The 12,308-nt window shown below is 34.9% G+C and overlaps 1 long non-coding RNA gene across 1 annotated transcript in view; it reads right to left on the reverse strand.

Annotated features, from left to right (window-relative positions):
* LOC138713255 (uncharacterized) overlaps positions 1-12,308 on the reverse strand; it is a 1,167,998-nt gene that overhangs the window by 673,371 nt on the left and 482,319 nt on the right. Inside the window, exon 3 of the long non-coding RNA XR_011335808.1 lies at positions 9,710-9,754. This is a non-coding gene — a long non-coding RNA (uncharacterized lncRNA). The remainder of the gene's footprint in view (positions 1-9,709; positions 9,755-12,308) is intronic.

Consider the following 12,308-nt stretch of genomic DNA (forward strand, 5'->3'; position numbering starts at 1 on the left):
CTAAGCCATACCGGATTCCACCCCGGCGTCGGAAGAATCGTCTCAGTTTTAAGTTCCAACTCTTGGGTTCCCTCTAGTGGCCGCCCTCTGCACTACGTCATAGATATCTATGAACCTAGGACCGAAGTCCACACATGTGCTGAGGTGCACTCGTAATGAGTGACTAGTTGGCCGGGATCCGACGGAATAAGCGCCGTATTAAATCACGAAGTGATTTACGCATATCATATATATTATTATTATTATTATTATTATTATTATTATTATTATTATAATGTACCGAAGTACATATGATATTTCCATGCAGATATTTTGCGTCATCATACGGTGAAAGAGTAATGGAACGGAGAAAAATTCTCTCCGGCGCCGAGATTTGAACCCGGGTTTTCAGCTCTACGTGCTGATGCTTTATCCACTAAGCCACACCGGATTCCACCCCGACGTCGGAAGAATCGTCTCAGTTTTAAGTGCCAACTCTTGGGTTCCCTCTAGTGGCCACCCTCTGCACTACGTCATAGATATCTATGGACCTAGGGCCGAAGTCCACATATGCGTAAATCACTTCGTGATTTAAGACGGCGCTTATTCCGTCGGATCCCGGCCAACTAGTCACTCATTACGAGTGCACCTCAGCACATGTGTGGACTTCGGTCCTAGGTTCATAGATATCTATGACGTAGTGCAGAGGGCGGCCACTAGAGGGAACCCAAGAGTTGGAACTTAAAACTGAGACGATTCTTCCGACGCCGGGGTGGAATCCGGTGTGGCTTAGTGGATAAAGCGTCAGCACGTAGAGCTGAAAACCCGGGTTCAAATCCCTGCGCCGGAGAGAATTTTTCTCCGTTCCATTACGCTTTCACCGCATGATGACGCAGAATATCTGTATGGAAATATCATATGTACTTCGGTACATAATAATAATAATAATAATAATAATAATAATAATAATAATATAATAATAGACCAACCGACAATTTGAAAAAAAAAATTAGATATTTACACAAATCTGTTGATAGCAAAATAAATGAATTTTATGAGATAAACGAATTTTTATAATACATTTATTCAAATGCTCAATCATATGATTATGTATTAATATTCACATTTTATAAATTTTCATTTAATTTTTCGGCAAAACAAATTAGACAAATTATTTAAATTGAAACTTTTTCCATTATAAGTTTTTCATTACACAAAACTCATGATTGGTCATTCAACCACTGTTATGCATATTACAAAATAAAAAGTCGGATTTCTGACCAGTTATCACTACTCGTCCTCTTAATACAAATATATGTAGTTAGTCTGATGTTTTGCTTTCGATTGACCTGTAGGCCTACTACTCTGTGCTTTAGCATTACTGTGGGCTGCTGATTGACGCGTACATAGGAATTCTGATTGTAAACATTAATTGCTATCGCAAAACTAACTTTAAGGAATACATTTTCATAACTCTACTTATGAGGCAACTAAGCCAGGAGATAACGGGGTAGGATGGCCAGTTTCTTTTCCTTCTCCATTGAATAAATCGCTGACTAGTAATATATTTCACTAATTAGAGCTAAGAAAAATTTGCATAATACAGTGAATTAAAGATACTTTGGCCTTAATAAATTGATAGCGATATTAAATTTTACTTTACACTTTTTAAGAGAAACTAAAAAAAAAACTATAAATTCTAACTTATTTTATGTTATATGCGTTTCCTTTGAAAAATGAATCTACCATATTTATAATTGCCATAAGATTATCAATATGATGGTTGCCTTGCAGGATGTTCAAGAAGAATTTTGTCGTTTTTCTAATGATTTTCGTTTAATTACCAAATCGTAGAATATATATCACAGCCTGACACACGTTCCCATGTTTGCCTCAATTTTACCTAAGGTGACGCAGAGCTCTGTTTTATCTCGGAATTTGAAATCGCATCTCGTGGGCCGTGTAACGTTCTGTACAAACAATCTCCTTCCAGGCCTCCACGTGAATTAACTTACCTCTTTCCGCCCCAAAGCAAGAAGCCCGTCTGTCAGTGCACTGTACCAATGCTTATCATAGTCGAACTTTTAACACCAGTTAAATATCAAAGGTAACTCTAACCGTCTGTACAAGGCACCCGTAATTTCAGTCGAAAGCTAAAATGTGCACTTGGCATCAAATACATTACGGACTGGTCTGGGAAGTTTTCTGTTTAGCTTAGAGTTTCGCGAAAATACACAGTGCAAACTATTCCTAATAAAGAGCTGAGGTAGATTCAATAAAAAATGCAACAGAAAGTAGAGAAGCAGACATTCTAAGTCTCTTTTTATTTGAATCTGTCATATGAGACCCTTTTAATTTACTCAACAAAAGCAAATTGTCCTAAAAATGACGAATTCGTTTCTAAAGAGTATTATATGCTTAATATTTCTATACAGGTTAGCATTCTAGTCACATCTGACTTATCTTGCGTATATAACCTACAGGTTGTTTAGCATTCTAGTCACATCTGACTTATCTTGCGTATATAACTTACAGATTGTTTAGCATTCTAGCCACATCTGACTTATCTTGCGTATATACAGGTTGTTTAGCATTATAGCCACATCTGACTTATCTTGCGTATATACAGGTTGTTTAGCCTTTTAGCCACATCTGATTTATCTTGCGTATATACAGGTTGTTTAGCATTCTAGCCACATCTGCCTTAAGTTAACTTATGTATATACAGGTTGTTTAGCATTCTAGCCACATCTGACTTATATTGCGTATATACAGGTTGTTTAGCATGTAACTTATCTTGCGTATATACATGTTGTTTAGCATTCTAGCCATATCTGATTTATCTTGCGTATATACAGGTTGTTTAGCATTCTAGGCATCTTGCGTATATACAGGTTGTTTAGCATTCTAGGCATCTTGCGTATATACAGGCTGTTTAGCATTCTAGCCACATCTGACTTATCTTGCTTATATACAGGTTGTTTAGCATTCTAGGCATCTTTCGTATATACAGGTTGTTTAGCATTCTAGCCACATCTGACTTATCTTGCTTATATACAGGTTGTTTAGCATTCTAGGCATCTTGCGTATATATAGGCTGTTTAGCATTCTAGCCACATCTGACTTATCTTGCTTATATACAGGTTGTTTAGCATTCTAGGCATCTTGCGTATATACAGGCTGTTTAGCATTCTAGCCACATCTGACTTATCTTGCTTATATACAGGTTGTTTAGCATTCTAGGCATCTTGCGTATATACAGGTTGTATAGCATTCTAGCCATCTTTCGTATATACAGGTTGTTTAGCATTCTAGGCATCTTGCGTATATACAGGTTGTTTAGCATTCTAGGCATCTTTCGTATATACAGGCAGTTTAGCATTCTAGCCACATCTGACTTATCTTGCTTATATACAGGTTGTTTAGCATTCTAGGCATCTTGCGTATATACAGGCTGTTTAGCATTCTAGGCATCTTGCGTATATACAGGTTGTTTAGCATTCTAGGCATCTTTCGTATATACAGGCTGTTTAGCATTCTAGCCACATCTGACTTATCTTGCTTATATACAGGTTGTTTAGCATTCTAGCCACATCTGATTTATCTTGCGTATATATACAGGTTGTTTAGCATTCTAGCCACATCTGACTTATCTTGCTTATATACAGGTTGTTTAGCATTCTAGGCATCTTTCGTATATACAGGTTGTTTAGCATTCTAGCCACATCTGACTTATCTTGCTTATATACAGGTTGTTTAGCATTCTAGGCATCTTGCGTATATATAGGCTGTTTAGCATTCTAGCCACATCTGACTTATCTTGCTTATATACAGGTTGTTTAGCATTCTAGGCATCTTGCGTATATACAGGCTGTTTAGCATTCTAGCCACATCTGACTTATCTTGCTTATATACAGGTTGTTTAGCATTCTAGGCATCTTGCGTATATACAGGTTGTATAGCATTCTAGCCATCTTTCGTATATACAGGTTGTTTAGCATTCTAGGCATCTTGCGTATATACAGGTTGTTTAGCATTCTAGGCATCTTTCGTATATACAGGCAGTTTAGCATTCTAGCCACATCTGACTTATCTTGCTTATATACAGGTTGTTTAGCATTCTAGGCATCTTGCGTATATACAGGCTGTTTAGCATTCTAGGCATCTTGCGTATATACAGGTTGTTTAGCATTCTAGGCATCTTTCGTATATACAGGCTGTTTAGCATTCTAGCCACATCTGACTTATCTTGCTTATATACAGGTTGTTTAGCATTCTAGGCATCTTGCGTATATACAGGCTGTTTAGCATCCTAGTTACATCTTACTAATCTTGCGTATATAACAGGTTGTTTAGCATTCTAGCAACATCTAACATATCTTACGTATATACAGGTTGTTTAGCATTCTAGCCACATCTGATTTATCTTGCGTATATATACAGGTTGTTTAGCATTCTATACATCTTTCGTATATACAGGCTGTTTAGCATTCTAGCCACATCTGATTTATCTCGCTTATATACAGGTTGTTTAGCATTCTAGGCATCTTGCGTATATACAGGCTGTTTAGCATCCTAGTTACATCTTACTAATCTTGCGTATATAACAGGTTGTTTAGCATTCTAGCAACATCTAACATATCTTACGTATATACAGGTTGTTTAGCATTCTAGCCACATCTGATTTATCTTGCTTATATACAGGTTGTTTAACATTCTAGGCATCTTGCGTATATACAGGCTGTTTAGCATCCTAGTTACATCTTACTAATCTTGCGTATATAACAGGTTGTTTAGCATTCTAGCAACATTTAACATATCTTACGTATATACAGGTTGTTTATCATTCTAGCCACATCTGATTTATCCTGCGTATATATACAGGTTGTTTAGCATTCTAGCCACATCTGATTTATCTTGCGTATATACAGGTTGTTTAGCATTCTAGCCACATCTGATTTATCTTGCGTATATACAGGTTGTTTAGCATTCTAGCCACATCTGATTTATCTTGCGTATATACAGGTTGTTTAGCATTCTAGGCATCTTTGGTATATACAGGCTGTTTAGCATTCTAGCCACATCTGATTTATCTTGCTTATATACAGGTTGTTTAGCATTCTAGGCATCTTGCGTATATACAGGCTGTTTAGCATCCTAGTTACATCTTACTAATCTTGCGTATATAACAGGTTGTTTAGCATTCTAGCAACATTTAACATATCTTACGTATATACAGGTTGTTAAGCATTCTAGCCACATCTGATTTATCTTGCGTATATACAGGTTGTTTAGCATTCTAGGCATCTTGCGTATATACAGGCTGTTTAGCATCCTAGTTACATCTTACTAATCTTGCGTATATAACAGGTTGTTTAGCATTCTAGCCACATCTGATTTATCTTGCGTATATACAGGTTGTTTAGCATTCTAGGGATCTTGCGTATATACAGGCTGTTTAGCATCCTAGCTATATCTGACTAATCTTGCGTATATAACAGGTTGTTTAGCATTCTAGCAACATCTAACATATCTTACGTATATACAGGTTGTTTAGCATTCTAGTCACATCTGACTTAACTAGTTTATATACAGGTTGTTTAGCATTCTACCCAACTTGCATATATACAGGCTGTTTAGCAACCTAGCTACATCTGACTAATCTTGCGTTTATAACAGGTTGTTCAACTTTCTAGCCACATCTGACTTAGCTTGTTTCTATACTAGTTGTTTAGCATTCTAGTCACATCTGACTGATCTTGCGCAGACTCATATACAGGTTGTTCAGGATTCAAGCTACATCTGAGCAAACTGTTATCTTTTATATCTCTGATAAAATTATTTTCTTTTATTTTCCAAGTCCTAAAAAAACACTGAACTGAGCAGTGCCGCCAACATTACAGATCCGCACAGTATTCCGAGATTGCAAGCGAATATTCAGAACTGTATCAATGCCATCTTACGCAAAATATTGCAACATGTTTTCCAGATCATGGTCAAACATCTTTGCTACAAGAATTTATATACTCACCCCTCCTCCAGTTAAGCATGAGGTCTGATTGTAAATGTAGTGAGGATTTTTCCGAACATTGGAGTTTAATCTCTTGCCTCTAGATATCAATTAAGCGTATCTTTACATTACGCCATACATTTCTTTTATTATTTGCTCTTTTTTCTCACACCTAATCAATTTCTATATTATGCAGCCTTCTCTGGAGTATATAAACCTATCCTTTTTGCCACTCGTCCCTATGTTGAACTATCCATTGTCATTATGAGTAGCTGCAGAGAACTAGGAATAAGAGGTGACTTTCTGACGTATGTCCTTCTGAATATTCTTAATAAGAGAATACCTATTTGTCCTTCCATGATGAAGTGCATATATATATATATATATATATATATATATATATAGTGAAATAACCTTACAGATTTCCAGAGCGAATAGTTCATGTTGTACGTAACAAAAAACTATAATAACATATTGGTGAAAAGTGCATAGTTCTTTTTTTTTTTCAGAAAAAGAAATGTTTTTTCCCCCCAAATGTTTAACAATCTCTTATTCGTTAACTATGGCGAGTAGGATTGTGATTTTTGTCCTTGTCGATAGTAAATCTAATAAGTCATAATATATTCCTTTGGCGAATTCCAATAGCATGCACGGTTTTCGTGTAAATTTAATTTTAAAAACCCCTAAATTCAAGCCGAAGCGTGCGACTGGCAAAGTCTTGGCCGAGAGAGCAGCTTGCTTAAGGAGAGACTCCACTGAAAATCATGACAATTTTTCTAATTTTTTTTTTTAGCTATTTCACTTATTCAGAATTTATATTTTCATATCCCAAATGGATTCAGCTCAATTCTGATTACAAATACTAGTATGTTTACACTTTTTAAATGAAGGCTGGAAGGGTGCGTGGAATTTAAAGAGCTGTCAAAATTGTTTTTCATCTGAGAATTATTTTTTAAAATTTCTGATTACAAATCTAGTAACTTTTTGTTGGCTCCCTGAAGTTACTAGATGAATGTAGCGGAGGAGAATATTAATTTACATAAATATTCATTTTATTTTCAAATCTATTTTTCTGTGTTCATTTTTGTTGATTCAACACCAACTTTCTTATGCCAAATATTAATCAATCTGGATGAAATTTTTACTGCAAGTATTTATGAGGTAGCTGCATGTTTCTATGCATTTATTTTGTGAGAAATACTGGTAGTTCATTTTATTAATATTTTTCTTAATGCTGCTAGTTTATTTTATTAATATTTTTCTTAAGAAAAATAAATGATCTGGAGACTACAACATTTTGTAGGCCTCTTATTTTAGCAGTAAGTAATACCTTTTGGTCTTTCCTTAGGAACTGTAATTTTTGGTTCTCTCGAGCGAAGAGAATAACGCATATAAATATCTACATCACACCGCCATTTAGTATATGAAAAAGATTTAACCCCACTTGATTAATAAGTATAAAAATATTTGATTTTTAATAACAATATTATCTTAGGCAAGTTTTGTAGTTTATATATATATATATATATATATATATATATATATATATATATATATACATATATACAGGGTGTAACAACTTTAATGTTTAGAATTTCTGGAACATGTTCCCTGACACGTTCTGCGTTGATTAAACCTAACATACCTATATCCGAAATTGAGAGGTTACAGAGATAACAGAGCTGGAAAAAATAGAACTTCTTGCAGCTCCAAGCATTATACCGTTTATACAAGGACTATTTCATGGCATTACTAAGTAGAGATACATAAGAAACATTTGAAAAGCATTGAATGAAGGAAATTTTACTTTTAAGAGAAATTAAAATTGTTTAGGTTGCTAAGGAAACGAAACAGACAACAGTTTGAAATAACAGTTGTGAGAAAAATAAACCGTATTGTGACTAGTCTTTTTATTGAGTTTTGACCATTAAAACATGCCTTTTGTTTACACACATCAGGAATACGCCGACATAGTTCACGTGTATGGACTGTGTGATGGCAATGCAACAGCAGCTGTTTTGGCATATCAAGCACGGTTCCCAAATCGTAGGATTCCTAGTGCACAGGTATTTTGACGTGCCTATTGGCAAATTTCAAGAAGTACAGAGTTTGGAATCTTAAGGACATTTTTTTCAACTTTGCACTGCTTCTTTCATACTCACAAGTAGTTGATATTAAAATGTAATATGGTACTAATAAGAATAATGACATAGACATGTCACTTTCGGAAATTGGTGTTACTTCTTTCAGTATTCAGCGATAAAATTAAACTCAAAAATTTAACTTTGGGGTACAAATACTCCAAACCTATAGAACTTTGGATATAGGTATGTTGGGTTTAATCGACGTAGAACGTGTCTGGGAACATGTTCCAGAAATTCTAAACATTAAAGTTGTTACATCCTGTATATATATATATATATATATATATATATATATATATATATATATATATATATATATGCATATATATAGCCGCCACTCAGTAAATCATAGAAATGAAGATCTAATTTAAGATATTCTTTACATCTACTTATATAAACCCAAAACGTTTCACTTTCATATCATCAGTATAACATTAATATGTATATTAATGAAAAATAGTCATATCATGGCATTAACTATAATAATATTTCATTTCTAATGGTAATAATGTCATCAAACCACCTCAAATTTGGTAGATTTTAATATCCAATACACAGCTGTACTCAGAAAATTACACACCGCAGAATCAGACTTGTAAATTATTTTTAGTGAATCTTGAAGTTTTTAATAACCAACTGAATTTGAGCTCTAAATATGTCAGCAATCCTACAGGTCATGGTCTTCGTGTAATAGCCTATTGTTTATTGTAGTGTATGTTTTGTTTTATTCTGAATGCAATTAGTTCTCAAAACTGACGAAAGATGGATTTTGGAAAATAGAAAAATTATGTAGGAAAACTAACGCTTCACTGAAAGTTACTATTTTTCTGAAAATCCTTGGATGCCAAGCTTCAAAATGATGGGTCATTCATTAAAATTCGTTCAGCCATTTTCCCGTAATTTCCATTACCAGTTCAAATTATAATTATATATATATATACATGCAACAGTTTTAGGAGTACTCTATGTTCACCTTTTTAATTGATGCGTATCTGATTTAACCGTGGGCTCTACTGGCATTTCGCACAAACCTCATGCATTCGTCGTTCCTTTCTATATATCATCCCCGGACTTGGAAAATGAACGACAGTATCCTTTCGCCTGACCAAATTCTCTGTTGTCAATAAACATGACCTACATTACACAACAACAACTTAAAACGTTTCTAAATCTCGGTCATCAGCAAAATCATGAAAAATTGTTTTCCAATATTATGATAGCGTGTCATAAAATCTTATAGTGTTATGTATACTGCAATACTGATACTGATGAATATAACTTAGGGGTCATTTTATAAAATACGATGTCGTGTACCGTAACGACTACTGGAATTCGATACAAAGTTGACTAACATAGCCGTTGTTTCGCTACAAGTGACAATTTAGAGGGAGTTGCCAAATTGCTCGAATATTTGAAGACATAAAGACAATATCATTACATGAATCACGTCCTGAGCAATCTAAAAGCCATTTTGTGCATAAACAAAAGCAGAATGCGTACATGCGCGCAAATAGACCTGTATGGAGAAACAAGAAATTGATTAAGAATTTGTTTCACATAAAGCGACGGTCCCTACCTTGAGATGATGATGATGGCTGGCAGTTGTCGGTGCTGAGTGGATCTGGAAGTAAAATGAAATATCATTCTTACACCACCCATAATATACATTTTTAAAATTATACTTATAAATAATTGTTTTTGTACGATCGTACTCTTGCCTAACCGATGTTGTTCATACACTACGTAAATCGAATACACCAAACATTGCCTAGTTTCTATAGATACCCCAACCCACAAAAAGTGACAAGAGATTCATCGAACACGTGTAATCGCATGAAACATAGATTCACAGAGATATTCGGAACATCATTTTAATAGCTTGCATATTATTTTCACAACTTTCTTTTGGTGCATCACCTTATGCTAGTCATGTCAAAGCAAACGCATTTTTCTGACCTTGACGTCGTGCGCGGGCATCAAGCGCTAGGTAAGAAAGGAGGCAGGATCATGTATATGAATAAGCAGCCAGTTGGATTAAGAAAACAGTACTTCACAAACTTCAAACGGAACGTGAAATTTTATGTCGTTATTTTTATATGGCTTCTTTCTGTTTGATACTATCTATATTGTCTGTAAAATAAAGGTACTAACACCGATTTGTTAATATTGCAGTTGTGTTTTAAATGTTAATAACATAATAAAGAATTAAGAATGGATATTCACATAAATTCTACGTATATCAGTACAATTTTACTATACTGTGAATGAAACTCATCATTCATAAAGAAAATGATAGCCCAAGAAAGAGAATAAATGATTGGTTGATTGGCAAACTTACTCGTGTTAAATTACATAAGCACAAGTGGCTTACAGCTGTTTCGGTGCTTCTTCACATCATCCTCAGAGCCTACTCAGAGTACGCCCAATTAACCAATCATTTATATTTAAGCTTTAAAAGCAGTGTACGCAAGATTCAAGATGGATCCAAAAAAGAGATTGAGTATAACATGATGAGTTGAAACTGATACTGATGGTATCTTTAGCCTTATAAAAGTAATCAAAACAATATTATAGTACAAATCAAAGTTACCTAGGTATATGTTTTAACTGTAATCAATACTACATAACAAAACTCTCATCGCATTAAGCTTTTAAGGTAATATTGGTGCGCAACTTCCTATCATCAGAATATTAAATTATTTTCTCGAAATCTGCTGAAGCTATAGAGCGTTACAACACATGGGCACTTCTCTTTTGTTTTAATGCAACAGTAATTGCTTTGTTAATTCATTTCATTACAAACATTTTTCATGCGAATATTTTCAATTTTCAATACACTATCTTCAGTAATATGATAAATGATAAATTATATTTACGAAAACATTGTTTCAGTACTTGTAAGGCTAGTAAATAAACATATCTGAAAATTTCACTTTGTATAAAATAAAGTTAAGAAATTATTCCTTTTCAATAAAAAAAAAGGAAGCTTGTGAAAAATGAGGTTAAAATTAAAATTTACTTTCTTGTAATGCACTTATACTTCTCAGACAAATCTAAAAATTAACATGCATACAGTATCGATAAGTTCTCTTCCTTTCATCCATTGACTCAGTGCTGGCCATTCCTTATATAGCTCAAACAAGCAGTATGTATTGTCCGCGCAACTTATCTAGGCACTTGGGTTCCCTAGTGCTCTCTCGCTGCCCCTCTCCTTCCCTCTCCTGCCACGCTACCGCTACAAGCAACCTCGCTACACCCCGCTTCCCCGCTCTTTTAGCTGCCCAGATAAGTTGCGCGAACAGTACTACCTCTTTCGTCTGTCTCTTTCTTTTCCGCTGTAAAGCGCTCAGGCTCTCCTGAGTTCTAAAGCGCGCGCTTGCGCCTATGGGCATCAGTTGACATGACTGCCTTATACTAATAAGACGTATCAGTGTGCAAAATTTATAGGTCCTACGCAACTTTCCAGTGTTGACCGTTCCCTTGAGAGATAATTATCTGATCTTGCATCAGTGAGTAACTCACTCTGAGGTTCAGATTAATAAAATCCATCTACCAAAATCTTTGGCGCAGATTGTAATACAGTGAAACCTCTCATTTACGGACATCGATGGGATGTAACAATCTGTCCACATCTGGGAGGTGACCTTTTTTGGGAGGGAGGCTCCCCAATCTAACAGTAAATTTATAATACAGTATGCATTATGTATCCCTTCACGCTTTAAATGAAATTAATTACTGTAATTTAATTCTAAATACAGTTTACTGTACTACAGTAAATTATTTCCAACTCTGAACTACAGTAGATAAGACCGAAAAAGGAAAATAAAGTACTGTGTCATGCAATTTTATTCTAGGTCTACAGTTATGCAGTACTGTAATTTACAGTTTTCAACTCAACCTTTACGTTCAGGTGCCATGTCTCTCGAAACAGAACAACTGATTGAAGTGAAGAGAATAATCCTACTAACCCTATCATGTGTCGAATACAATTTCACGATCGCGGAAATCTTGGACCCATCAGACAGGTTAAATTTTATGATTTTGTTTATCCACTCGCTTCCAGCTAACAAGAGGTAGCCGGCTGGGCTAATGGTAGCCTACGAGACCCCTATTGTCTTCTTTCATATTAAGAAATTTCTGTGCAGTTCTCACAACTAAATTTTCCATTTTTGTAA

The sequence above is a fragment of the Periplaneta americana genome, chromosome 14 (assembly GCF_040183065.1).
Source record: "Periplaneta americana isolate PAMFEO1 chromosome 14, P.americana_PAMFEO1_priV1, whole genome shotgun sequence".
NCBI classification, from domain to species: domain Eukaryota; kingdom Metazoa; phylum Arthropoda; class Insecta; order Blattodea; family Blattidae; genus Periplaneta; species Periplaneta americana.